The following is a 26,426-nucleotide window of genomic DNA, read 5'->3' on the forward strand; positions in this document are numbered from 1 at the left end:
ATTCACAGAAGTAGCAGTTACCTTCTTTTTCAAGACTTCCAAAGGAAAAACAAAGAGAGAGGGGAAAAAAACATTTTCTTTTTCATCCATAATCTGGTTTAAAATGTTCATTTTACAGACAGGAAATAAGGCCAGGCAAGCCATGAGACCAGGTGGCAGGCTGCTATTTTTCAAACTACTAAAATTATCTCTAAGGGTTAGTATTATAATTTTCAGTTTCAAGGAAGACTTCCATTTATTTTACAAATTTTCATCTTTTACCACCTACTTATGTGTTTAAAAATTTTCAATTTTACCACCTACTTATGTGTTTGAAAAGACAAATTCCAATTGAAGAGTAAATGACAAAATCTTCTTATCCCTTCTGCATCAAATCAAGAATCGCAATGCCATGCTCAGCAAAAATCCTTAAGAAAATTTAAAATCACCTTATGTTATTTTCTGTGCAATAAGTGTGTGTGTGTGTGCATGCATGCATAATTCTATGTGCAATAATTTGAATAACCAAGGCCCTTAAGGATTAAATTTGGCTTTTTCTTGAATTTACTGGCTTATGCTCATCTGACCTATTCCTCAGATGCTTTGTAATTTTTGATTGTACACTTAAGTTGAATGACTTGACTTAATAAGCAGGAGTTCAATGAGGTCTCTGATGACTGGGCCTATCTCCAGAGAGCATTTGCTTTTGCTTCTACCAGGTGTTCTGTGTTACTAGCAATCTGGAACCACATAAACTTATTTGTCTAGTTTGGGGTTCCCTGGACCTTGCAGGTAAAGTGAAAAATGAATCCCAACCCTCAAGATTATTTTCAAACCAGAGGCTACACCAAGACTGATTAATTTCCTTATTGTTTTTCTTTTCTGGTGAACAGATTTTACAAGTCTATCAATTCTTTGGGAATGTAGCCTTTCATGGCTCTCAGGTTTATAGGGGGCTTCAATTCCAAATCCCTGTTTTGAGAGCCCAAGACCTCATGTCCTGTCCTATGTGGAGCTGCAAAAAGCTAAGGCTTTGAGACATGCAGATTTAAAGATATACTGAGCAGGGATAATTTCAGGTTATTATGATATTCCTAGTTTCTCATTCCCTGGAGATGTCCTGCTCCATCTTATGAGCCAAGCTTTGCATTTAAAAAGTTTATTATATTTTACATAACATATGTAAGGAGTTTTAGAGTGGGAGATTTTTTTAAGTTAAATAGTTATATAACTTGGCTAAAAACAGAAGATCCAGAAAGTCCTTAGGCTACTTTTTTTGTGAATCTGCTAACCTCTGCATCAGATGAACTTCTGAGCATATTGTCTTATGCTCCTCTTGAAAGGAAAAGCAGAATATAATAAATATTGTGTACTAGGCAACAATGACGGGATAGGGGAAATGAGGGATTTCAGGGGACTGAAGAGTCTTATGTGTGGTATGGAGGACAGGTCAGGATTTGAAGTCCAAAGGCCTGCTTGGGTTTGAATCCTGGTTTCACCATGGCCTTCAGACCTTGGAGAAGCCATTTAACTTTTGAATGGGGATAATATAACTCAATCCAAAGGCTCATTTTAATAACTAAGTGGAATAATTTATTTAAAAAATTATCTGAATACCACCAGCAACTTACTTACATTAATTGAATTAGGTAGTTATGAGTTAGAAGATTTGGGGACCAAGCAAGAAAAAACCATGACCACGAGGTGGCAGTAGTACATAAGGACCATTATTGAGTGGTGCTTTGGCAGGTTGCAAGAGAAGGGTTGTTTTTCACAGAGGTAGTCCTGCCAGAAACAACAGGATGGGGCTACCAATCAGAAGGCAAGAGGCCAAAGGGACAAGGGAACCTGGGGTTGGAGGAAAATGAGAGAAAACTTACATGTCTTGGTAATGTAGATCAGCAGCAAGGAGGAATAAGGCTGTCTTAAAAAAGCTAAAAATACACTTTCTTGGGCTATAATTAAAGCAGTTGGATATGTAAAACTAAGTTTGGTGATGGTAGGATTTGAGTTAATGGGCTAAGCCTGACGTGAAGAAGTAAACATAGGTACCAATATATAAGAGCCATTTTTAACCCATTGATATAACACATACCCATATGTATGGATGTACATACACATCCGGGATGCAAATTGCCACCCTAATATCCTACACTGGTTATTTTTCATTTGTCACCTAGATCTCTTTGCCACCTTCTCTGTCCTCCTTAGTCCCCCAGGAAGATGACCACTATGGAGAGTATGCAACAGTATTCATTGCCCTCTGGCTTCTGTTTGTCACTAGCTGGAGATCAGGGATGGGTGGACAGAAAGGTTGGAATATGGATTCCTTCTGCTCCTCACTGTCCTACTGTTTCTGGAAATAGATGCTTCTGCTGTTAAGAGCTACTGTCTCTACAGCACCTCCATGACAGCTCCACCTCTACACCCCTCCAAGCTAGTGGTGGTTCTGGCATCCTGCTCCTGTTAGTCCCTCAGTGGGTCACTCTCTTATGTTGATTCTCTTAAACCTGCACACCTCTACACATGGTCCCTTCATTAAACTCTCCTCTCTTATATCTGTTGAGTGAGGGAGCCATCCCTCACAGCTAGAACTCATTTTTAAATCATACTAAATAATGTCTCTGGTGATAGAGGGCAAGTTCCTTTCTCTTTAAGTATTGTAAGCTATGTATATGGGTTTAAGGTATTTTTTTTAAGTAGATAATACATTCACATGGCTAAAAAAATGAGTAACTATAAAAGTTAAAAAGCAAAAACAACAACAACAACAAAACATTACTTTCCTTCCAATCTTGTCCCTCATCTAGCCAGAACGTCCCTTCCTTTCACATAGAAATCTCTATTCTTAGATTATATGGATCTATTCAGAGTGATGCATTTTCAAGAAGATACAACTATAGATTTTTATTTTCTCTTACTCACAAGGTATATTATACATACTGTTCTGATATGTATTTTTATTTCACTATATAGTTTCTAGGACCTTTTACAGCTATATGGCCCTCCACTGTAAAAATAAGTCATAATTTTCACTCCTATTGATGGATTTTGAGTTGATCCTAACCATTTGCTGTTATGCAAAAATGTTACAAAGAATATGATTGAATCTATAGCATTTAGCATACATACAAGTATATCTGTACAATATATTCCCAAAAGTAGAATTACTGGGTCAAGGGCTATCTGCATTTACAATTTTGATAAATATTGCCAAAATTTCCTTCAGAGGTCATACTAATTCACACTCCCATTCCTCTCAATGAAGAGTGCTTACTGCTCCGCAGCCTTATAAAACAAGTATGTTGTTAAACTGCTTTCTCCTATGAATTTCCCTGGTACCATCTCAAACTCCAGAGAGTATAACAAAAGGTTTACACGCACTTTTTGATAGCAAAGGAAAAGCACACAAGGTGAAAAACCAAAGTTAGTTTTAATTGAATAGTCTCAATTTAAATACTAGATACAGAAAAAGAGTTATAAATCACCCTTTTAAATGATTCTCATTACATTGTCTCATTTATTTTTATGCTTAATATTGCATCTTTATTCTCTCAAAATGTCTCATTTTTTTTACTCTCCAAAGAGTGACAATCAGAGAGGCAGTGAGGGAAAATTTCTTTTTCTTTTTTGATGAGTGCTCCAAGCTCAAAGGGACATAAACAAACTTATTAGTCCGTAGGGGAAAACATGAAGCAGTTCTTCTTCTTTCCTGTCTCCCCAAGGAACTAGTCACATAAAATTCATTTCTCTAGCTCAGAGCTGAAATATCTGCTGGTGGTGTTGGTGGTCCCATGAGTGTTGTTGCAAGGCTTGAATAGAGGAAAAACAAATTAATCTCTCTCCTACTGTGGTCATTGGTTAACCTTCTGTATGTGATGATGTTAGTGAAACATTGAATTTGCTCCACTCTGACTTTTATATTTTCTGTTATTAACACAGAAAACTATTTAAAACATATTTCTAAATATTATAAGGGAGAAGTATGCTGGTAAATATTTACAACCTATTCTCTAGGGGAAAGGGCCCTTATTTTAGTGTTTGTCAACTTCCGTGATGTAAATATTCCCTCCATGGTCAGTTTTAAGAGACCAAAGTGATGTTACTGAATACAGAGTTGGGAAGAGATGTGCAGTAGACACTATTTATAAGTTGCTATTACGTAATATTTATACCATACAGATATAATAGATATGCATAACTTCAACAGCACAGATAATAGTAAATTGCAGTGAAAAAATAAGAAGCCATCTGTTTCAAGTATTTACTTTGTTGCCAATATAATTTACTTAATTCCAAAGCTGATGTAAGCTGGCTCCAGCAGGTTGCTGAAAGAGAGATATTTCAGTCACACAGAAAAGCAAACCCATGGAAAAGGACTAGTTTATCTGTGAACCTCCAAATAATCATAATCATAAAAATAACACTGGGAAAGACTCCTAGTCCCGTCCCCAAATCCAATTTTCCCTTTATTAACAACAGAAATGTTATTTTGTTGCATTTAGCAATGTCTCTAACTAAAATACAATTCCTCATCTTAAAGAGAAGGGAAAGCATGTGACTGAGTTTAGGCCAATGATATTTGAGCAAAAGTTGTTGGGTGGGACACTGGAAAGCTTTTTTTTTTTTTTTTTTTTTTTTTTTAATGGCATGGATCCAGCTGGCATTTATCCTTTTGCAGAACCATGTTTTTTTCTTCTTTGTACCTGGACATGACAGGTATAGTTGTGGTAGCCATCTTGTCAGTGTGAGGTGGTACTGAGAATGAAAACTTCTAAACAGAATGGCAAAGCAGAAAATAGAAGTGTTCTGAGATGCTGACAATATCATGTCAATATACCAGCCTTGAACAACCTACCTCTGGCCATGAACAACAAGTTAATGTATTTTTAAACCATTTATTTCTAGGTCTTTGTAACTCACAACCAAATACTATTTCTAAATGATAATATAGTTAACATTTATTGAGTGTCTACTATGTGCCAGACACTATCCTAAGTAATTTATAAGTGCTACTCCTAGAAAAATAACATTTTTCTGTGTAGATTAGAAATACTTAGTTTGTGGTTTTTATGGATTCCTTTGTCCCAGGAAGGATTGATTAAATTTATAAATGTTCATAGCTTCCCTTCAGCAGGAAATAGGTATTCTAAGAGTTAGATTTATCCTTCCATGCTATAAGGGGTACTTACTCAATTTTTTCTCAAAGAAGTATTACCAATATAAACAATTCCTTTGTCCCAGGAAGTATTACCAATATAAACAATTCCTTTGTCCCAGGAAGGATTGATTAAATTTATAAATGTTCATAGCTTCCCTTCAGCAGGAAATAGGTATTCTAAGAGTTAGATTTATCCTTCCATGCTATAAGGGGTACTTACTCAATTTTTTCTCAAAGAAGTATTACCAATATAAACAACTCTATTATTAATACATTTGACTTTTACATGCTAGTCAAGGACTCATTTCAATGTTTGCAATAATAATTATCAATTCACAATAACAAGAAGTTAAATATAATTGACTATAGGAAGCACTGTTCTGATATTCTATAGTTTTCCTATAAATATTTAATTGTAGTAATTCCACTCATTTCTCTATACGGTTCTAAAAATTTCTTTAAAACTATATTATTATTAAACTTACAATACTCACACATGAAATCTCTGCTGGAACTGCCAACATGAGGAGCTAACATTTCTAGTTCTTTCCAATGAGTCTGTGACAGCACCTCAAAGTATAACAACTCATTGAAATTGGCTCCCAGGAGGAACGGTTGATAATCAGCTAGAAGAATGAAGACTTAGGCATGCTTGTCAATCATATCTATTGTTTCATCCCATGAAAGGAGGTAATCAATTCTGAGTGGTATCTCTTAAGGAAAAAAACAGCTCTTATTATAATCAGGTTTTTCCCCAAATTTAACTCTTTTAGCATCTGTATTTGTCTTTTCTGAAATACTAAGAGGTCCCTTTTTGTCTTATTTTACCTTGTCTTACAAGTCATGCTACAGTTTATTTACTTTTTTTTTCAATTCTGAAGTTAAAATTGAGATTTTATTGTTTGTTTGTTTGGTTGGTTGGTTCGTTTGGTCTTTTGAGTCCACAGAATGGAGTCATTAATAGTTATTGTCACCTAACAACCTTCACCAAATTAGTCTTGATGTCCTTGCCTTCACTCAGACTGTCCCTCTATTTTATAGCAGTAAGAAAAGTATCCTGAACAAATTTACTATTTCAGAGGAAGTTGTAGAGTCATATTCCATGATTTAACTCCTTTTTTTCCACTCTACCATGAAATGCTTTTTAAAGATAAATATTTCTAAATTACCTTCATTCATTTACTCAGAGTGTTACAATTAAAGTAAAAATAATTTTATGAATTTATTATGAATTTTCTACTTTGTATTTCTCTGTCATTGAACTATGAGAATTCTAAAGCAATAAGTAAATCCATGAATATGCAAGGATGTAAGTAATGGTTTTTATTGCTGCTGATAAAAATTTGTTTGAAAATTCCAGGTTTGTATGAGTTAACTACTTTTTTAAAGTGAGTGTTATTGCTTTTCTAGTGCCTGTTTCTAGGTAGAAAAAGTCTGGAGGGTAGGAGAGAGCTCAGTGGGGTCTAGGGATACGTCATTTTGTTTTCTGTGCCTTCACACAATGTCTCATCCGGAGCCTGAGATAGAGAATAACTGACAGTTCACGTTTACTGAGTCCATATTCTATGTCAGGCACTGCGCTAGGCACTTGACATGCGGGATTTCGCTTCAGTCTCAAATAAACCCAAGATGTGATCATTGCTTTTCTTCTTATCTCACAGATAAAGAAATAGAAACTTGATCACAACAATGATCACAGCCCTAAATAGCAAAGCCTGAACTCAATCAGCATTGTATGACTCTAAGGTCTTTGAACTTAAACTTCAGTGCCATATCGTGAACATCAGTAGACCTTCAATGCATGTTTGAATATTGCATAATGCAACTGTAGGCCTGTAATAAACAGGTCCCCATCCTTTCTCTTAGAAATAAGTCCCCACTCAGCCATTGAGTACAGGCGTACTTAATTTATCTAGCCTCACACTGCATTGGTTAAGACCTTCAACCCCTAGTGAGAATTACTTTAATCTGATGTTTTCCTACATGCTAAAGATAAGCACTTTGAGGTTATAGCTATTTTAATCTTAAGGAAAGGAAGAAAATGACTGAGGAATGAAATAAATTTAGAGTAATGTCAACTTTATGCAATGGCAGGCCCTATTGTGAGCTGTACGATAGTCTAGAGGAAATGAGGGACACAGAACAGAAAGTGAGAAGGCATTAAAAGTCTATTTATTTTACTTTCTACATGTGCCAAAGTCCCTTTTGGATAAAACAGATTCACAATCTACTAACTGTCGCATCAGGCTTCTCAGCAATAGATTAACAGTAGCTGTTCTGAGCCTCAGTCAATAGAAAGTGTTAAAATAATTAAAATGTTATAACAATACTACATATACTAAAAACAATGCTGAATATATTTAAGTTGATGATTCAGAAAGCCCTCTCAGAACTTGCTATCTCCCAGAGTCACCATTCAGAAATCCATTACAATTATTCTGGTTATATAAGCCGTTTTAATTGTTTGGAGATACTGGAATCCATACAAAAAGACAGTGAGGCAATCGAACTACCTGCTTTCTGCAGGAGAGAGAGGGCTGCTCTATCCTCTGTGCACATGGGCAGCTGTTCTCACAGCTTCTTTTGGCAGAGGTAAAGCCAAGTGGCTTTATGGATGCTGTATCAGTTTCCTATTTCCTCCTTCACAAATTACCACAAGTGCAGTAGCTTTAAACAATAAAAATTTGTAATCACATGATTCTGTAGGTTAGAAGTCTGGCACAGGTCTCACTGAGCTAAAATCAAGATATCAGCAGGGCTGCTTTCTCTGCTAGAAGCTCTAGGGGAGAATCCATTTCCTTGCTTTTTCTAGCTTCTAGAGCTGCCCACATTTTTTGGCTCACCTCCACCCTTTCCCTCCATCTTCAAAGATTACAACATTGCATCTCTCTGACCTTTCTTCTGTCCTGACAGCAGTTAAAAGTGTTCTTGGCTTATAAGGACTCATGTGATTAGACTGAGCCCACCCAGACAATCTCCCCATCTCAAGGTGGTTAACATTAATCATATCTGCAAAAGTCCCCTTTTGCCATGTGAAGGAACATAGTCACAGGTTCTACAGATCAGGACATGGACACCTCTGAAGGGTCATAATTCCGCCTAGCACAATGGCCATGGAGAAACCAGGAAAGTCACTGTGGAGAAAGACTAGCAGGTCTTCATTCTCAAAGAGACCCTTAGGTAAATTCAAGGACAATTCAAACCTGTCAGTACAGTCCAGCTGTCAGTAGATTTTATAGCACTGGGAGGAATAAAATTAAACAAATTGGCTTTGCTGCTTCAACATGAAAAATTTCCAATATAAATTTGAAACATTCCTGATTTAAAGGGGAGTGGGATACATTCAAACAAACCATCAATGCCATCAACTTAAATCCAGGTATCACAAAATTGGAACGAGACATCAACTTAACTGCCCGATGCTATAGTCCCCTCAAAAATGTTTCTGACCAATTATAGCTAAACATAGCAAGGAATGGTAATTCACTGTTCATTTGAATTTTCTACAGTTGTAATTGTTTGAAGGTTCTTCCTGCCACTATGCTGAAATGTGCCCATCTGTTTTGTTCACATATGGCTCTCCGTTCTCCCTTTTAGAACCACACAAGTGAAAATCTAATTCAGCTTCCACTTGTTTACTGGTCATTCTAGGCCACTGAACGCACTAAAGAAACTAGAAAAGTTTCCTTATTTTACAATTTGAATCAAGAAAATCAAGAAAACAAAAAAGAATCTAGCTTATTCGATAAAGAATCACTTGTAAGAATATTTGAGAGATGTGTAACATAATAGATCTACTAAATTACTTTTAATCTATATTAGGATTTCCTTATTTGGATTTGTTACAAAGAAAAGCAAAAATATAAACATCTTCCATAATGAACTTTTAGCCAGACAGTTTAAACTTGAAATTTATCTCCAATACACTAAAAATCACCTTAATCATCAATATTAAAGTTAGAAAAATAGCTTCCATTTTCTTTTTGTGAAATATAATTTAAAATTAGACTGTTTCACTTTGAAATTATCTAAATTACGTTGCTTAGTTCTCTATTTAGATATAGTTTTACTCTATCAACAACAGAAAAAAGAAGTTGGAAATTCTAAAGGACTTTCAAGAAAAGATGAGGGTCAGAAATTTCTAGGTAGCTGGTAAGTGATGTTTCCATATTCAGAGGTATAGTTTTTGAAAAGCATTAAGTAATGAGCATTCTAGTATATATCTCATTTTATGCATATATATCTTTCTCACATTTCTAACAAATTTTAAATAAACATTAGTAAATATATAATAAAGGTTGAGAAAATCCACTCAACAAGTTTGAATGTTTTGAGAATTAAGAAAGGAGAAACATTCTTTCTCTTACTTAAAGTTTGCTAGCTTTTAACTAGTCAGGTAAATAAACTGAATCCATCAAAAGACTTTTCATTAGTGTTTTAAAAAATAATACTGAAAAACATGGGAGTTAAAGGGAGAGATTTTTAAATGAAGGGATAATTTTAATCACGGAAATGTCAACTATTTGAAATGATGAAAAGCAACATATTCAGGGTGGGAGCATTTGATTGACAGATGAGAAGATGTCTTTCGTGAAGCTTTTGAATTAAAAAATAATGAACCTGCCATGTTGTTCTAAGGTATTTTTGCCATTGAAGTGTTATTTGGTTCATTTTTTTTCTTTTGTTAAATATAACTTCTGTTAAAAAAATTATATGTCCTTTAATTGTAGTAGCCTATGGTTTAATCTAAAATCAAACATTAAACAAAATACAGGCAGATGAAATCCATATTTGCCATAAGACTCTGATTGTGCCTGGGTGAATCTACATTAGGTGAAATAATTCTAAACAGGATTTAGTTTAATTGAATGCTCTTCTTTAACCAGTATTCTTGGATAGTTATAATAAATGATGTAAATAGTACAAAATCCAATTGTATCGCTAGTATTTATATTATACTTCTTAACTTACAACATTTTATTTATGAATATTCACTTTTGTAGAACATTTTTGGCCTAAGTTGGGTTCCTTGAAAATGAGATTCTGACATGGAGACTTGAGTGTCAGAGGTTTGTTGGGGAGTTCTCTCAGGAACTCCTTCAAGAAGTAAGGGAAAAGAATTAAGCCACAGAAGAAGTTAAACTGTCATGCAGTTTGTAAAAAAATGTTCTCAAATTGAAGCAAAGGGTCAAGGCCTTAGTATCCTTCCCACATCGATCAGTCATTGGATATGAACTACACCCAGGGGAAGGGATCCGAAAGGCAGCAGCCATCAAAGGAAGGTCAGTTCCCCAAATGGGATGCACCTGTGATCTCTAATCACTCAACACTGCTAGCAACTGAGGGAGTAGGTGCCTTCCTCCTGAAGGTGGGGGGTACACTACAGTATCTGATACAATTTTCAAACTCAAAGAAAAATCTTCCAGCATACTATTGGCATTATGACTATAATATCATTAATAGTGAAATTGAGACCCGAAAAGAACATTTGTCATCAGCAGGCCCAACTCTCTCAAAGCACTGAGGAGTAGACAAGACAGATGATATCCTACAAATCAAACTACTTTAAAAGACATTGGACTAACGCTGTTCTGATGAATTTCAATTTATATAGCTACCTGCCTACTTGATATTCCCATTTGAATGTCTAAATGGCCTATTAAAATAAAAATCAGTTATTTGATGTTCTCCTGCATCATAAATGTCCCTCTCCCCCAGGATTCCTGACTTCATTAAGTGTTACAGTCATTCTTCCAGGTGCTCAAGTTAAAATCCTCTGATTCACTATATTTTGTTCCTTTCTGCACGTCCAATCCATTAGTGCATCATATAGGCTCTTTCTTCAAAATATAGCCACAGTCAGAGCACTTATACACTATTACTACCTTGGCCTAAGTCACCATCTCCACTTAGCAGCCTCCTAAGTGGTCTCTCTGCTTCCCCCTTGCCTTACAATCTATTTTTCATGCAGCAGACAGAATGGTTCTTTTCAGTCTAAGAAAGATCATGTCACTCCTTTGTTCAAAACCTTCAAAGACTTCACATCCCTTTCATGGCCTCCCTCACTATCTTTCTAATCACCTATCTTTTTCCCCCTTCACTCACTCTGCTCTGCTACTCTAGTCTTCCTGCTAGTCACTGAACACACCCACCAAAGTTACCTCCCTCTGGGCCTTTTCACTTTCTGTTTTCCCTGCCTGGAACTCTGGGCATAGAGTTAAATATCTGCCTGGATAGGTCCCTCACTTTCTCAGGCCTCTGTCAAATTTTTGCCTTACTCTCACAAATTTATCACCCTTTATCCCGTTTTCCTAACTTATTTAGTTCTTTGGGGATCTTTTCACCACTTTTGCTATTCCAAATTTAAACTTTGTTCTAATATAGCTGTTGATATTGACGACATATACTTTGTCTAAGATAAATATCTAACACTATACATCTGACATGACAAAAGAAGAGAAAAAGTTAAATGTGATGATAGGGAAAGTAAATTTTGTGGCTTTGCTCAATAAAGGAATGTTCTAACAATTAGTGCCATGTGGAAGGGACTGACAAGAAGTAATGCAGTTTCAACTTCTAGAGGCCATCTACAAGAGGCTAGAGAACAACATGCTGTTGGTTATATTCATGACATTGGATTGGGGGTTAAACTAAATAAATTCCAAAGTTTCTAACAAATCTGGCTTCATGTGATTTTATTAGAATTTTAAAGACAGTTGTATTTTACAGGTTTAGGAATCCTTGAAATATTTCAATTCATGTTCAGATCTGACTAGACAATCCATCTCAATTATTCAGGGTTTGCTATTAAGGTGCCTTTCCTTGTAAACAGGGCAAAAAACAGATTTCTCTTAAAGGACTCATTATGCATATGAGCACTTGATTAGAAATATGGTGGTGGGAAATAAATAATCTCTTAAAAGTTCATTACTGAACTATGTTATCATGTTCCAAACAAGCACAGTGTGATTTTCAGACTGGCTCATTAATCATTAGAAGACAACTCTAATCAGTGGAATGTGACTCTAACTTTACTTTAGGGCAATTGTACTTGATTGAAAATAGCAGCCAATTAAGAAAAAAGTACAAATGATTGGCAAGAAGGGGAAAAAAAAACTTGAAGTCTTAGACATAATGACTTCATTGATTACTAAAAATTGAGTTGTTTAAAACTCTCGGATTGTTATAACTACCCTGAATTGATCCTGTACTATGAAGATTAGAAAAGTAATTTCTAGGTATAGTAGAGACAGTATTCATTCTTTCCTTCCTTAGTAATAAGCCTTGATCATAGTGGGGATGCAATGCACTCTTGTAGAGGACTAGATTCAAAGCCAGCTCCCCTGGCAGCTAGGTGACAAAGTTCTGGACAATAGGATGTAATTCCCAGTGCTTGGGGAACTTCTGAGATGCTCTTTATCAGGAGGCAACTCAGCTGGGAGGTATGATCTTTTGCCTTCTCCTTTTTTCCTTTCTCCTTCCTGAAAATCATATTTGATAGATGAAGTTTCAGAAGCCATCTTGAAGGCGACTTTGAAGAGGAAGGCCAGATAACTGCCGAATGGCCCTATACAACTTTCTCTTTTATGTGAGAGAGAAATAAACTTTAATTTTATTTAAGACACTGTTGTTTGAGCTTTCAGGTACAAGTAGCCATATTGAATATGATAATACCCTGATGAATGATACTATAGTGAGCCAAATGAAATTAGCCTGTGGAGCACAATGGAAAGAAAAAAATGTAGTGAGTGTAGGAGGTATCTGTTATTGGTCATAATTTTCTACAACATCTACTCCTCTTTTTCTGTAACATTATCTCAGCTTTCATGGAGGCACGAAGGTTCTCTTAGTGAGACTATGAAACAAGATGTCCTCTCACCAAGCAAGAGGTGGGCACATGAGCCAACCTTGACCAGTGAGATTCCATATGCCCTAATTTTGGCCCTTGAGTGACAAAATGATGAAAAGCCTTTGGAGTTGATTCTTTTCCACCATCTTGAAGACATTTTCCTTTGATTCAGACAACCAGGTATGAGAACCCCTACTTACAGAAGTAGTTTTTATGCTCAAAGTTATACTGAACACATGCCCAAAGTTGGTCTGACAGTGGGTTAGTCAAACCCAGCACAACTGGTATTGATTAAACCTGAAGCTTATATCCATGGAAGTTGTCACATGGACTTAAACTGTTCTGACATCAGCTGATCCCGAGAACTTCTGAGAATCTAGCATTGGTTCTAGGCCTGCCTGAAGCCATACATCACTATTAGTTAGAGTAATTGGTGACAGTACAGTTTTAATGGGATCAATGTAGTGAGGGCAGGTAGCTTTTCTTTTCTATGACTCTAGAACGTGCCCTTAGTCAAAGCTGGCCATGTCATGGGTGATGCCACTGACCACCAGGAGTATTTGGAGTGTATAAATCTATCTGCACTCCTGGAATAATAAATCAAGGATCACATAACATTGATGGTAAATTAATAGACTTTTGAACTCATATAACCCCAAGTTAGCACCATAGAGCTTGATTAACCTGTACCAGGTCTTACTTCAGCAGAGATGGGGCTAGAATATAAGTCAACTGACTCCAGTTTCTATGCTTTTTCCCTTACACATATTCATCGGAGTGTGAGGCTCTGATGTCATCAGAGCAGTAGCTTTGGAGTGAGAGACCTAGGTTAGATTCTATATATTCTAATTTACTAGTTGAATAACTTAGCATAATTTATGTAATCTCCTAAATCTCAGTTTTCTTACTTTTAATCTGCAAAATGGGAATGATTGAATGAGTTAATGTAAACCTTGATGATATAATAGTACCTTGCACATAGAATTGATACATTGCTGTAAATGTTGGATACAATTATTAACATTAACAATTACTTTGATAATACTATGAAAAAAATCATTTATTCAGCAATCTTAGTAGTAGCTAGAGCTAAAAAGTACACATGAGATGTCTAGGCCAATAGTTCCAACTGGAATATTTTGTACATTTTTATTGCTGCATCAAAGGAATATTTCTGATGTACAAATTTAAGCATGCCACTATACTTCTCAAAATGCCAATAGTTCTTCACCAATGAGATAAAATCTCACATCCTTAAAGTGCTATATGCTGTAATTTATGACTGTGGCCCCCACTACCTAAATATCCTAGAACTAAATTACTTTTAATTTTCTAAAAAAGCACACTATCATACATTCACAGGCTTTTGCTCACCCCCTGTGCTAGAATATCTACATGTACTGGTCTTCTTGAGCATGTCGTACTTACCTTTCAAAGGTCTCCCCAAATGTTCCCTCCTCTGTGATATCTTCTGTGACAATTTACAGATTCATTTCTGTATGCTTTTCAATTGCATTTCAGACATCTGCTCTCACAGGGTATATCTCATCTTTTAAACATCCCATGTCTCCCACAAGACAATTAGCTCTTGCAGAGCAAGGAGTGATTTTTTAAAATTTAATTCTAGTTCCAACACAATGTATGAAGCATAATAGCTTTTCGGTTTGCTTCTGTAAGGAAGGACTGAAAGGAAGGAAGACAGAATAGGAAAGAAGTTAAAATTCTGAAATATTATCAATGAAAATGACATTTCTTGGGTGAACCTCTGTTTGTAATCTCAAAGACTGTAATAGAAATCTCTTAAAGCATAGGTTCTTCACCTGGATACCTTGGACACTAACCATGAACCCACATGTATACAAGAATACATATTAGGTAGCCATGAATTTGAACATGAAAAAATATCACCATTATTGCCATATCCAACATAAGCACACACATTGCCTTGTCAAATATTATCCCACGGTTTAGTGTTCTTATTTGAGTTAACTACCACATTTTTGACACTGATATGTCTTTTAAAAATAAAAGCTAATTTTAATATGCTTCACTTGATCTTAGCTAAAAGGCCCAGAAGCAATAATTTTCATGTACTTATATTTTAAATGCATTATTTTATTTAATATATAGACAAAGAAGCACATATCAAGAAGAAAAGAGAAGAGACACAAATTGCCAATATCAAACATGAAAGAGGGGTCATCACTATGGACCCAATAGACATTGTGCCTCTAATTTGTATTATGGGATGCTTATAATAAGCAGTGGTATTGGCTACATCTTTGCAAGTAACTGAGCTGTGAAGAAAAAACATTTTTATATATTACCTGTTTGTTTATTTTCCACAAATCAAATGCATGATCAGAATTTCTAAAGAAAAAATATACAAAACCCAAGCATTATAGAAAGGCTTTTATTTGCCTCTTTGAATTATGAAAATGTCAAATGGATGTAAAATAAGCAGATTTTTAAAAAATCTCCCTTAAATTCTTGTCACAAATTGGAAATAAAACCTTTAGTTCTAGAATATTTAGAAAATATCATTGATTATTATGGGAAAATGTCTGGATTTGCACTCAGAGAAAATTTTATAGTTTTAAATACTTAAATAAATCAAGAGGAAAGAATCAAAATAAATGCATTTAGAAATTCAAGGATTTGGAAAAATTACAAATTCAACATAAGGAAAAAAGCAAGGGAATAATAAATACAGGGGAATAATTAGAAAGTTGAAAGAGACTAGAAGTAACAACTAAATTAAATAACTATTTAATTGAATTAAAATTTTAGAAGAGAAGAGAAGAAAAAGAACAAACACGTAAGTAAGAAATAAAGATGGGGAAATAACCACAGATACAAAGAAAATTTATATAATCAAAATTGACTATTTGATCAAACTTTATCAAAATACATTTTAAAACGTGGATGAAGTGATTACTTTTTCAGGAAGCTATGCTCACTAAAACTGACATCTATAGTAAGATAAAACAATTTAGTAACCATAAAAGAAATTTGTCAAAGAGCTACTCTCTTAAAAATTTTGCTCAGTAGTGTGGGTTTATGTACACTAAACTGTTTTCTTATGTGGACCTTTCTAGAGTGGAAATTCTGACTGCTTACTTTACACGGAGCAAGGCAGGGTGGTTGGGAGCCAGCAAGCTAAATCGGGATGGCACTGTCTTCCTGCCTCAAGCCTTGCCAAATGACACAGCAAGACCTGCATAGAGATTAGCTCTCCTCCAATGCTCTCCACAACTTCTTTAGAGAAATGTCTTGAGTTTATTTTATGAGGGTAAATTTTGGTTACCAGCTCCCTTGCACAAAAGCCACCTCAAGTTCCTATTTGTCCAGTTTGTTTCTTCTGTCTGGGTTTTCTCATCGTCTTCCTTTTTTGTAGGAATTTAACAAAATTTCTCATTCATGATGACATTCTTCCTTATCCTAACCTCCACAATCCTTTTTTTCTTTCTGAATTTATTCTTATTCACACATCTTACTTTTTTTTTTTTAGCAAGGTCTTAACAGGTATAATGGATAAATGCATGTCATTGGTCTGCCATCTTTAAAAGGAAGAATTTTTATTATTGTTCAGAAGATTTTAGGATGTAAACATTGAAGGATATGTTTTTTAAAAATAATTTCCATTAAGCATTTTACTAGGATTAATAATATTTATAATTATGTAGATATTCTAGCAGCACAATAGCTTCAAACTGTAGCAACATACTTATCATATCTGTTTAATGTCTATATAACCAATATTAATATACTTTATCTTATATATTATTGATAACAGTAATAAATATAGTTTGGAAATATAAAAGTTTACTTAACCAAAATATTAACATCTGTGTAAATGTAGCCTGCATATCAATGATCTGTTGGAAAAAATAAAAAGTTTCACTTTCTTACTCAAAACATACATCTTCTTTCTTAATTTTCCATTTTATCCTGCCACTAAGAAATTCTCATCTCTCCTTTTTATCCCCACTACTAGAATAAAAGAATTGAATAATAAGGGATTTTGAAAGATAGTCTTAGATTCTGCTTATACTTATCCTAATAACTCATAAATTTGCAAGCAAGCAATTCATCTTTTAAAAATTTCTGACATTCCCATACTTCATATTAAATCATGTAATAATTCACTTATAATAGCCATGATTCAAGACATGTCTATAAAACCTTACATGAGAGACTTAATGTTTTTTTAATCCAGCTTCAGAAATTCAGTATTTCCAAAATCAAAGTATTAGAGAACAAGTGCTAACAGAAAATCAACTTTTTTTTTTTTTTTGAGACAGAGTCTCGCTTTCTTGCCTAGGCTAGAGTGAGTGCCATGGCGTCAGCCTAGCTCACAGCAACCTCAAACTCCTGGGCTCAAGCGATCCTCCTGCCTCAGCCTCCCGAGTAGCTGGGACTACAGGCACAAGCCAACATGCCCGGCTGATTTATATATATATATATATTAGTTGGCCAATTAATTTCTTTCTATTTTTATGGTAGAGACGGGATCTCGCTCAGGCTTGTTTTGAACTCCTGACCTTGAGCAATCCGCCCTCCTCCGCCTCCCAGAGTGCTAGAATTACAGGCGTGAGCCACCGCGCCCGGCCTAGAAAATCAATTTTTAAAAACTTTCTAATAAGCTATTTTGGAAGACATCATTTGCTTTATGACACATATACTAAGATTTCTAAATAAATATTTTTAATTCTTTTGAAACTATAAATTCACACAAAATGTAATTGTGTATGTGTAAAATGTATAAAATTTATACATATTAATATCACTGTCTACTGCCAATTAATTCAAGTGAACAATTGTCAAAATATTTGGTACACCATTTTTATCGTAATTAGATTAATATGTTCTGGGTATATATTTAATAAATAAAAGGAAAATGTATTATAATATGATGTTGACTCCCTGGTAATGCAATATCAAAGCAATTGGTTTTTTAATATAACTGTGAAAGATAATTTCAAGCTGAGCTGTCAGAATGAGCAGGTATTTCTTTTGAAATGTAATAGGAGTTTAATCAAAATAATTAGAAATAATTTGCTTAATTCAGTGGAAAAAATGGCAAAACAAATTATTGGACACTCTCTGATCTTTCCTTTTCTATCTCATCACTCATACTGTCATCTTACAAAGACATTTAGCCTGGAGTTACTAATTTCTGCCCTCTTGTCCAGAAGCCTTACCTAGCTTCTGAATTCATGATCACTGTTAACTCTCAATAGAGCTTTTTATCTTCCTATGACTTTTGGTGGCAATGATAAGGGGGCGTGACTTTTTCTGTTCACTGCTCCATGGCATATAGTAATAATTTTAAAATTTTTTTGATAAATAAATAATTGAATGAAAGATAACAAATGTAGTAAATAAACATGTTAAACCTAATAAAATGAACATTGCTTCTTTCATATATGTGACATAAAAACGAAGATAACAAAAACTGTTATTCATAGCTTGTCAGGAGTTCATTTGTGGCAGAATTTTTCTTATACTTTGTTCAACTTGTTATTTTCCATCCATTGCTAACATCTGACTTTTTCTTGACTTGTTTATTATTTTGTTGACTTTTTCATTCAGCAGAGAAAATACAGCCTGGCATCCATGTTTTGAATTGTGCAGAGAATAAAAATACTCTGGGCCAAGACAGACAATGGTAGTTTTTTCTTTTATTTAGGAACAATGCAACCTGATATAAAAATCCTGAGAACAAATTGGAAAGTATAGTTGAGTGATAGCAGAGATACTAAGAAATGGAGAAAATTGACAGCAAATCGAGGAAAGAAAAATGAGACACTCCGGTTGGGAAATTAGAGAACATTGCAAAATTCACCTTGAGAGTAATGTGCCTATTGACCATTTTGGTATTGAAATTGAAAACAGGATGTAGAAAGCCACAAAGACAATAGAGAAAATGCTTTCTTCAACTCCTGAGAACATCTCAGTTGATCAGTAGCTTCTCCTGTGAAAAAGAAAATGCTAGGAAAACTTAGATTTAAAAAATCTCTATGCCTATGAATGAGTAGAGGTCTTATTTATTGATTTAACCATAGGAGAAAAAATGTCATCAGCAGAAGTTATTGAATAGTTCATGCAATTCCTTATGTGTTAGAAGAGAAAGCAATGATATACGGCAATCAAGCAACTTGCTAAAGTTAAATGAGACTACACCAATATCTACTGACTTCTTCTAGTGAGATGGCCTTTCCAAGATTCGATGGTGAATTTTAAAAAAAAATGTTTTAGAGTTGAAGCTTCAATAACATTATAACAGGGAAAGGCAAAGGCAGCTATAGAGACTTGCGCATGACAGGAGCGCAGATGGATGGCCTGGGATGGGCATTGGGTGGATTTCTGGTAATGGTAGCAAAGAGATATAATAGGAATTTTCTCACAGATAAAACTTAGAAACAATTTTTTTTAAAGTAACTACTTAAAGATAATAGAAAGTATTCAAGTGCAAACAAAAGCCAGGGGAAATTTTATTCTTAAAAAAAATTGTATTTACAAAGGGTAGGAAGTGAGTGTTTTCCTTAAGACCACCTATATATAGCAAACAGAAAAACCTGTAGCCTAACCAGGTCAAGGATACAGAGGAAAGAACTCAGTACCAGAGCAGCTGAGCATTTGAAAGGGAAATCCTGTGAGAGAATTACAGAAGAACTCAGAACCAAAATCTGCATGTTAAGTTCTGCAAAAGTCCCCATTAGACCACTGCATTATGAATGTGCAAAGCAGAGCCCTTACATGTCTGGCAAATAAAGCAGGGGAAGAACAAATAGGAATATAGTCTTGAAAGAGAGTCACCAGGTAAGACTGTGAGTTTGCTGCCTTTTTAACCAAGTGCATTCCCTAACTCACACACCAATCAGGCAAGAGAAATCTAAAGCTTAACTACTTTGAAATAGCACAGAAAACAGCCTGAAGCTGGTAGAGCATTCAGAAATTTAAGGCGACATCTCCAGAAGCAGCACAACCATGATGTGTGAGCCTAAAAATGTGAAAGCACATTTTGCCTGGCTTTTCAGCTGATCCCCATGCAGTCACAGTGGAGACCCTCAGGGGACAAGACTAAGAGAAACAGTAGCGAGATGCTGTAAGTAGTTATTAGCTGCTGCATTCCATAGGAAAGAGTAAGGTTACAGTTTGAATCCAGGAAAATTAACTGGATTAATTATTAATATTATAAAGAAATACCCCTAGAGGAGCAAAAAGGAATTCAGAGTTGCTGCACTATATTATTTACAATGTCCAGTTTTCACCAAATATTACTAGATATGCAAAGAAAGAAGAAAGTGTGATCCATAATCTGGAAAAATGGCAGTCAGTGGGAACTTAATGGAACACTACAATCAACAATTAAAAAATACACTTTTTTTTTCAAGTATACTTGGAACATTCACCAACATAAATCACATGCTGGGCTGTGACCAAGTCTTACTAAGTTTAAAATGATTGAAATCTTACAGAGTTGTTCTTTGACTGTAAGAGAATAAAATTACACACTTTGGGGGGCAAGGCAGGAAGATTGCTTGAGCTCAGTAGTTCTAGACCAGCCTGAGCAAACTCCACAAAAAATTTAAAAATTAGCCAGCTAGGGTGGTGCATGTCTGTAGTCACAGCTACTTGGGAGGCTGAGGCAGGAGGATTGCTTGAGCCCAAGAGTTCAAGAATTCAAGGCTGCAGTGAGCTATGATTGGGCCACTGCATTTTAGCCTCGATAACAAAGTGAGACCCTATCTCTAAAAAATAAAAGTAAATAACAAAATAATATCTAGAGAAGCCCAAAGATATATAAATTAAGTCACTTCTATAATAACTGTAGCTTAAGGAAGAAATAACAAGAGAAACTAATATGAACCGAATGATATTGAAAACATGGCAAAACATAATTTGTGGAATTTTAGCTAAGACAGGAAAAATGGTAGCTCTCTATGTTCCTATTACAAAAGAGAAGAAAGGTCTAATACCCCCAAAATTAAACGTCTACTTTATGGAGATAAATGAAGAACAAATTAACTCGAAATTAAGTTGAAAAATGGTAGGAAGGAAGAAAGGAAAGAAGGAATGATTTTTATAATAGTTGTTTTAAGTCTTTAAGTCCAAAATCTGGTTTATCTTGGAAATTCCACCTGTTGATCTGTTGATGGTTTTTTCCTTGACAATTTTGTATAGTGTACTGGTTCTTTGTATGGTGAATATTTTGGATTGTGTCCTGGACATTTTGATAGCATGGTATGACACTCTTGAGTCCTATAACAATCAATTGGATAATGTTGACATGTTTGCTATTATTGCTGTTGTTTTGACAGGCAATCAGCCTAGTTAGGTTCAAACTGTAAGTTCTGTCTTAGCTACCAAGGGTAGCTTTTCAATGTTAGGTGAGTTTTCAAAGCCTTTGCTATATTGCTTTTGGTCTTTCCCACATGTGCACAGCTCAGGGATGAGACCAGAACTTGCGTCAGTTCAGACACAGAATTGGGGCATTCCTATTTTCAGTTCTCTCCCCTCTGCAATTTTTCACATATTCTCTGTCAGGGGTCCCTTTTCCTAGTCCTCTCGCCTGAAAGATGGTTTTTGTTTTGTTTTATTTTTTGGAGTTTTAGCCACTTCTGCTGTTGCACAGTTATGCATAATTGGGGCTGCCATTGAAGCAAACAGGAGCCCCTTTTCCTGTTCATCTGGCCAGAAAGACAGAGTTTCTGAAATTTGCTGCCTGAACCAAGTGCATGGCTTCATGCTGGAGTGGCCCTTGAATCAAAGAACAAAGATGAAAGAGGGGAAAATAATCAGAAAACTCACCCAACAAAGATTGGTTTTCAAGTTTGGTCTTCCTTTCCCATTTTACTTAACTATTCTTAATTTTCAGAGTTCTCCAGTAGTTGTTTATTTGTTGTTTTGAATATTTCATCCAGAGTGCATGGTTGTAATCAGCAGGATAGCTAGCTGTCGTGGGCTTACTCCACTCTGATCACCACCAGTGTCTGTGGGTGATTTCATCTATCATCTGCCCATTTTTCCAAATTTTTATGAGCATTATTGATATATTTAGGATATACTTAGGAATGATTGATATTGATACTTATATTGATATACTTAGGAATGAATGTAAAATGATAAAAATAGCTTCTGCTTCACATTTTCTAACATTATTTAGCTAAAAACAAACAAACAAAAAAACTTTATACAATTTCAGCCCAGTTTTATTGAAAGAAATGCAATTCAGTGACTTTTGTATATTTGTGGTTGTTATTCATATGGATTCTCCTCCTTATTAAAATACTTAGTTGTTGGTGTTAAAATTGTTAGAATCAAAAAGGAGTCACTAATGTCAAAACCTGGATGAATAGAGCTGGGGCAGGCCAACAAGAGGGTTCTCATGCTGTATGCCCAATAAAGAAAAAGACTCTTATAAAAACAACCTTATACAAAGGCCATTACAATCTTAAAAATAAACAATACTTTTGCAAGGACATCTGTTCGGCAACTGCCTGTCCAACCTTGGACTGGCATCACCTTTATTGTTGATTTTTGTAGCCAAGGATAATTATTTCAAAACAACTGTGTAATCCTTCTCATTTTTTCTTTAAAAGTCTTTGTCTTCCTTTACCTCCCTAAAAACACACATAGTTTTACTATAGCATTTATCCTCCCATTGCAATGTTCTGTTCCCAAATAAACATTATTTTCTTTTAGAGAGCTTCTCTCTGTTTGTGATTTAGCTTGACACCAGAAACTGTTCTTACTCATCCTTGCTTCTGTCCACCATGTTTAGTATTGCATATAACCCATAGTCAATGTTAAATTTTACTGGATAAATGGTTTTCTCTGCTGTTATGATAGTCTCAGAGTTTCCTTTATTGCTAGAAAGGAACTCTGTCCATGAAGCAAATCCCTCTCTGGCTATCTGCTACAATCATTGACCATGTACTTTTTCTTCACGCTTATAAAAGCTTTTTGGTAAGAATGCAGCAATATTCATATTGTGACTGATCCTTTGACAGAACATTCCCAAAGGCAAGAGATTATGTCCATACTTTGAGACTAAATTATCGATGTCCATAGACATATGAAATTAAAAATATTGATCAATTAAGATAAGTTTTAACATATTAAATGAATGATACAATACCAGCATGTAATTTGTCCTACATCATATATTTGACTCATTTGAGAAACTATTTGACTGAAAATACTTCTAAAAATAATGAGCATAAATGTCTGGAAGGAAGAATTTTACTATTTGGTTCCTTTTGTTTGCTTGTTTAATTCATATTTTAAAAATAGTAATTTATAAATTATGTTCTAATGTCAGAAAATTGGAGTTCAAGACCACGTTGGGCAACATAACCTGATCACATCTCTACAAAAAATTATTTAAAAACTTAGCCAGATGTGGTGGTGCATGCCAGTAGTCCTAGCTACTTGGGAGACTGAGGCAGGAGGATCCCCTGAGCTCAGGAGGTTGAGGCTTCAGTGAGCTATGATTGAGTCACTGTTCTCAGGCCTGCATGACAGAGCACAACCCTGTCTCTTAGAAAAAAAAAAAAAAGAAAAGAAAATTTAATTAGTTCTAAGATTTGCCAGTATTATGTATCACTTACACTATTTTAATGAAATTGGTTTTTTCTAATATTATACAATTAATATGGAGATATAAATATTTTAAAAAGAATAATGACCCCAAATTCCATAACCCTAACACAACTATTAACATGTTGTATTTTCTTTCTTTCTTTTTGAGACCGTGTCTCTCTGTTGCCCAGGCTAGGGTGCAGTGGCATCATCATAGCTTACTGCAACTTCAAAGTACAGGGCTCAAGTGATCCTCCTGCCTCAGCCTCCCAAGTAGCTGGGACTACAGGCACATGCCATGGTGCCTGGCTAATTTTTTCATGTTTTGTTGAGATAGGGTCTCCATACGTTACTCAGGCTAGATACACTGTATTTTCTTGCAACTGTCTTATGTTGGTAATCTCTTTCTCATTTAACCTTTATCATTCTATATACAATTTATATCAGACTTTTTTTCCTAAGCCTTAGCATGATGTCACATTGTCTTCATAACCTTAATTTTAATCAGTATCTAATATGCCAAGAAGAGATGGTACCATGGTTATTGCAAATAATTTTCTTATTGGGTAATAAGATTGCTGTTGGTTTTTACTCAAATAACACTATAATAGAAATCTATGGTGATTTCTCAGTTTTTGATTATTTTCTTAGTGGGTGTTCTCAGTAGAGTTAATATTTTAAAATTAACATTATTTTTATATATTTTTTTAAAAATATTATTTAATTACTATTCCCAAATGTTGTCTTTTATCAGCAACATATAAAATTACTTTCTTTACTATACTGTTTTAATCATTGAATAGTATCTTTTGGGGGGCAATCAATTTAATAAATAACAAATGGCATCTCAGTGTTGTTGCATTATACATTTCTTCAATTAATTAGGCTTAAATTTTTTCACGTTTTTAATTGTATTTAGTCTTTTGAAAATTTTCTTTTTATGCTTTTTGTCCATAGGAATGAGCTCTTTATAGATCTCTCTGATGCTAAGCAAGAAATATTTGTAATCATTTTTTAGAGATCAAGTGAACAACTTTTTAAAGTTTTTGGAATCTTATTTTCAGCAATACTGCTTTTTGCTCATAGAAACCAGCTTTTTATAAACCTAGCTGCCAAACATAAATTGAGCAGTCAATGGGGACCAGGCACTTTACATGCACAATCTCATTTAATTGTTGTTGTCAGTCCTGTGAAGTCGGTACTATTATTATTATTATTTATTACTAGTTTAGAGGTGACTGGAGAGAAGTTTACAGAAGGTTAATTACGAAAGGTCATACAGCTGGCTCTTGACGAAATCAAAACTAGACCACAGTTATGACATACCTTAATCACTACAAACCAAGGTATCAAACGCAGGAAGTGTTTATTAAAACAGTCTGTCCCATGGAAGCTGTAGGAGAATGGCCTAATTCACACTGCAAAATTTCCTAGCTTTAGCTTTAGCCTTGTGTCTTAATTAGTTGAGTTGCTATAGCAAAGATACCATAGACTGGGTGGCCCGAACAATAGAACTTTATTCCTCACAGTTCTGAAGGCTGGGAAGTTCATATCCAAGTATTGGCCAATTAAATTTCTGGCGAGGGCCCTCTTCTTGATTTGGACATAGCTGTCTTCCGGGTGTACCTTCACTTGAGGAAGAGAGCTCCCGTCTCATCCTCCCTTAATAAGGATGCTAATCCCATCTAAGGGGCTCCACCCTCATGACCTCATCTGAACCTAATTCCTTCTCAAAGGTCCCATCTCCACATACCACAACACTGGGAATTAGAGCTTCAACATATGAATTTGAGGGTGGGGTACATTAACATTCAGTTATAGCCCCTGGTGACCAGAAAAATCCCAGGGAATCCCAGGACCTTCCAACATCACTGAAGAGCTGGAATTAGTAGAGATAATTTCATTATTATGTACCTAAATCTACACGAGGCAGTTTGAGGGAGTAAAGTTGGACCTTCTATTAATTTTCAGTTTTCCATTAATTCAGTCTGAGACCTCAGGAAGTTATTTAAGCTCTCAGAGTCACAATGCTCCCATCTTTAAAAAAAATTTTTATAAAACTTCCATTGAATTAAATGAAATTATGTATGTAATAGACCTAACAGAATGCTCAGTATGCAGCAGTGGCTCAATAGATAATTGCTATTTTTGTTTTTGGTTTCCAAGACTTGATGGGTATATAGTGTATCAAGTGTCTCCAGATGGTTTGCTCTCATCAGTCCTGAGAGTCACTAAAGTATGTAAGTCTTTCCAAGACTTTAATTGGAAGAAAATAATCCATTTTAGAACTTCTAACAAGTGCTCATACATTGGAAACTTTCCAGTGTGGACTAAATTACTCTTAGTGCATCTCTGGACAATTTCATGTCCTCCAAAATCTCTGTACCTTGACTGCATTCATTGTGTAAATTCCTGAAATAGGCTTAAATAATTGATTGAGGAAAAGAATAAAAACCTTATATCATTAACAAGATTGGATTCTGACTCCCTCAAGCCTAATTACTTCCCTGCAAAGTACTCTACTCTTTAGCTCTTGTCTCTTAAAACAATTAGGTACAGTCTTGATTTTTGTTTCTGCTCATTATCTATAGGTTCTATCTTCAAGGTGAATATGGATAGTGGATTATCACTTTTTAATCAAATACTGTTATAGGCACAATTACATAGAGTCAATACTTCTTTGAAAGTAATTTGTTTTGTAGGATCCTTTATAATATGAATTGCTCCTTATTTTATGATTTTGTTCAAGGAGATGCCCAGGGAAACACCTTTCTATTCTTCTGAACTATGTTAGCTCATGTTCTATTGGCTTCTGCAGATGCAGTGTAAGCCATTTGGCCTTTCTCA

Source organism: Microcebus murinus, chromosome 1 (genome assembly GCF_040939455.1).
Source record: "Microcebus murinus isolate Inina chromosome 1, M.murinus_Inina_mat1.0, whole genome shotgun sequence".
In the NCBI taxonomy this organism is placed as follows: Eukaryota; Metazoa; Chordata; class Mammalia; order Primates; family Cheirogaleidae; genus Microcebus; species Microcebus murinus.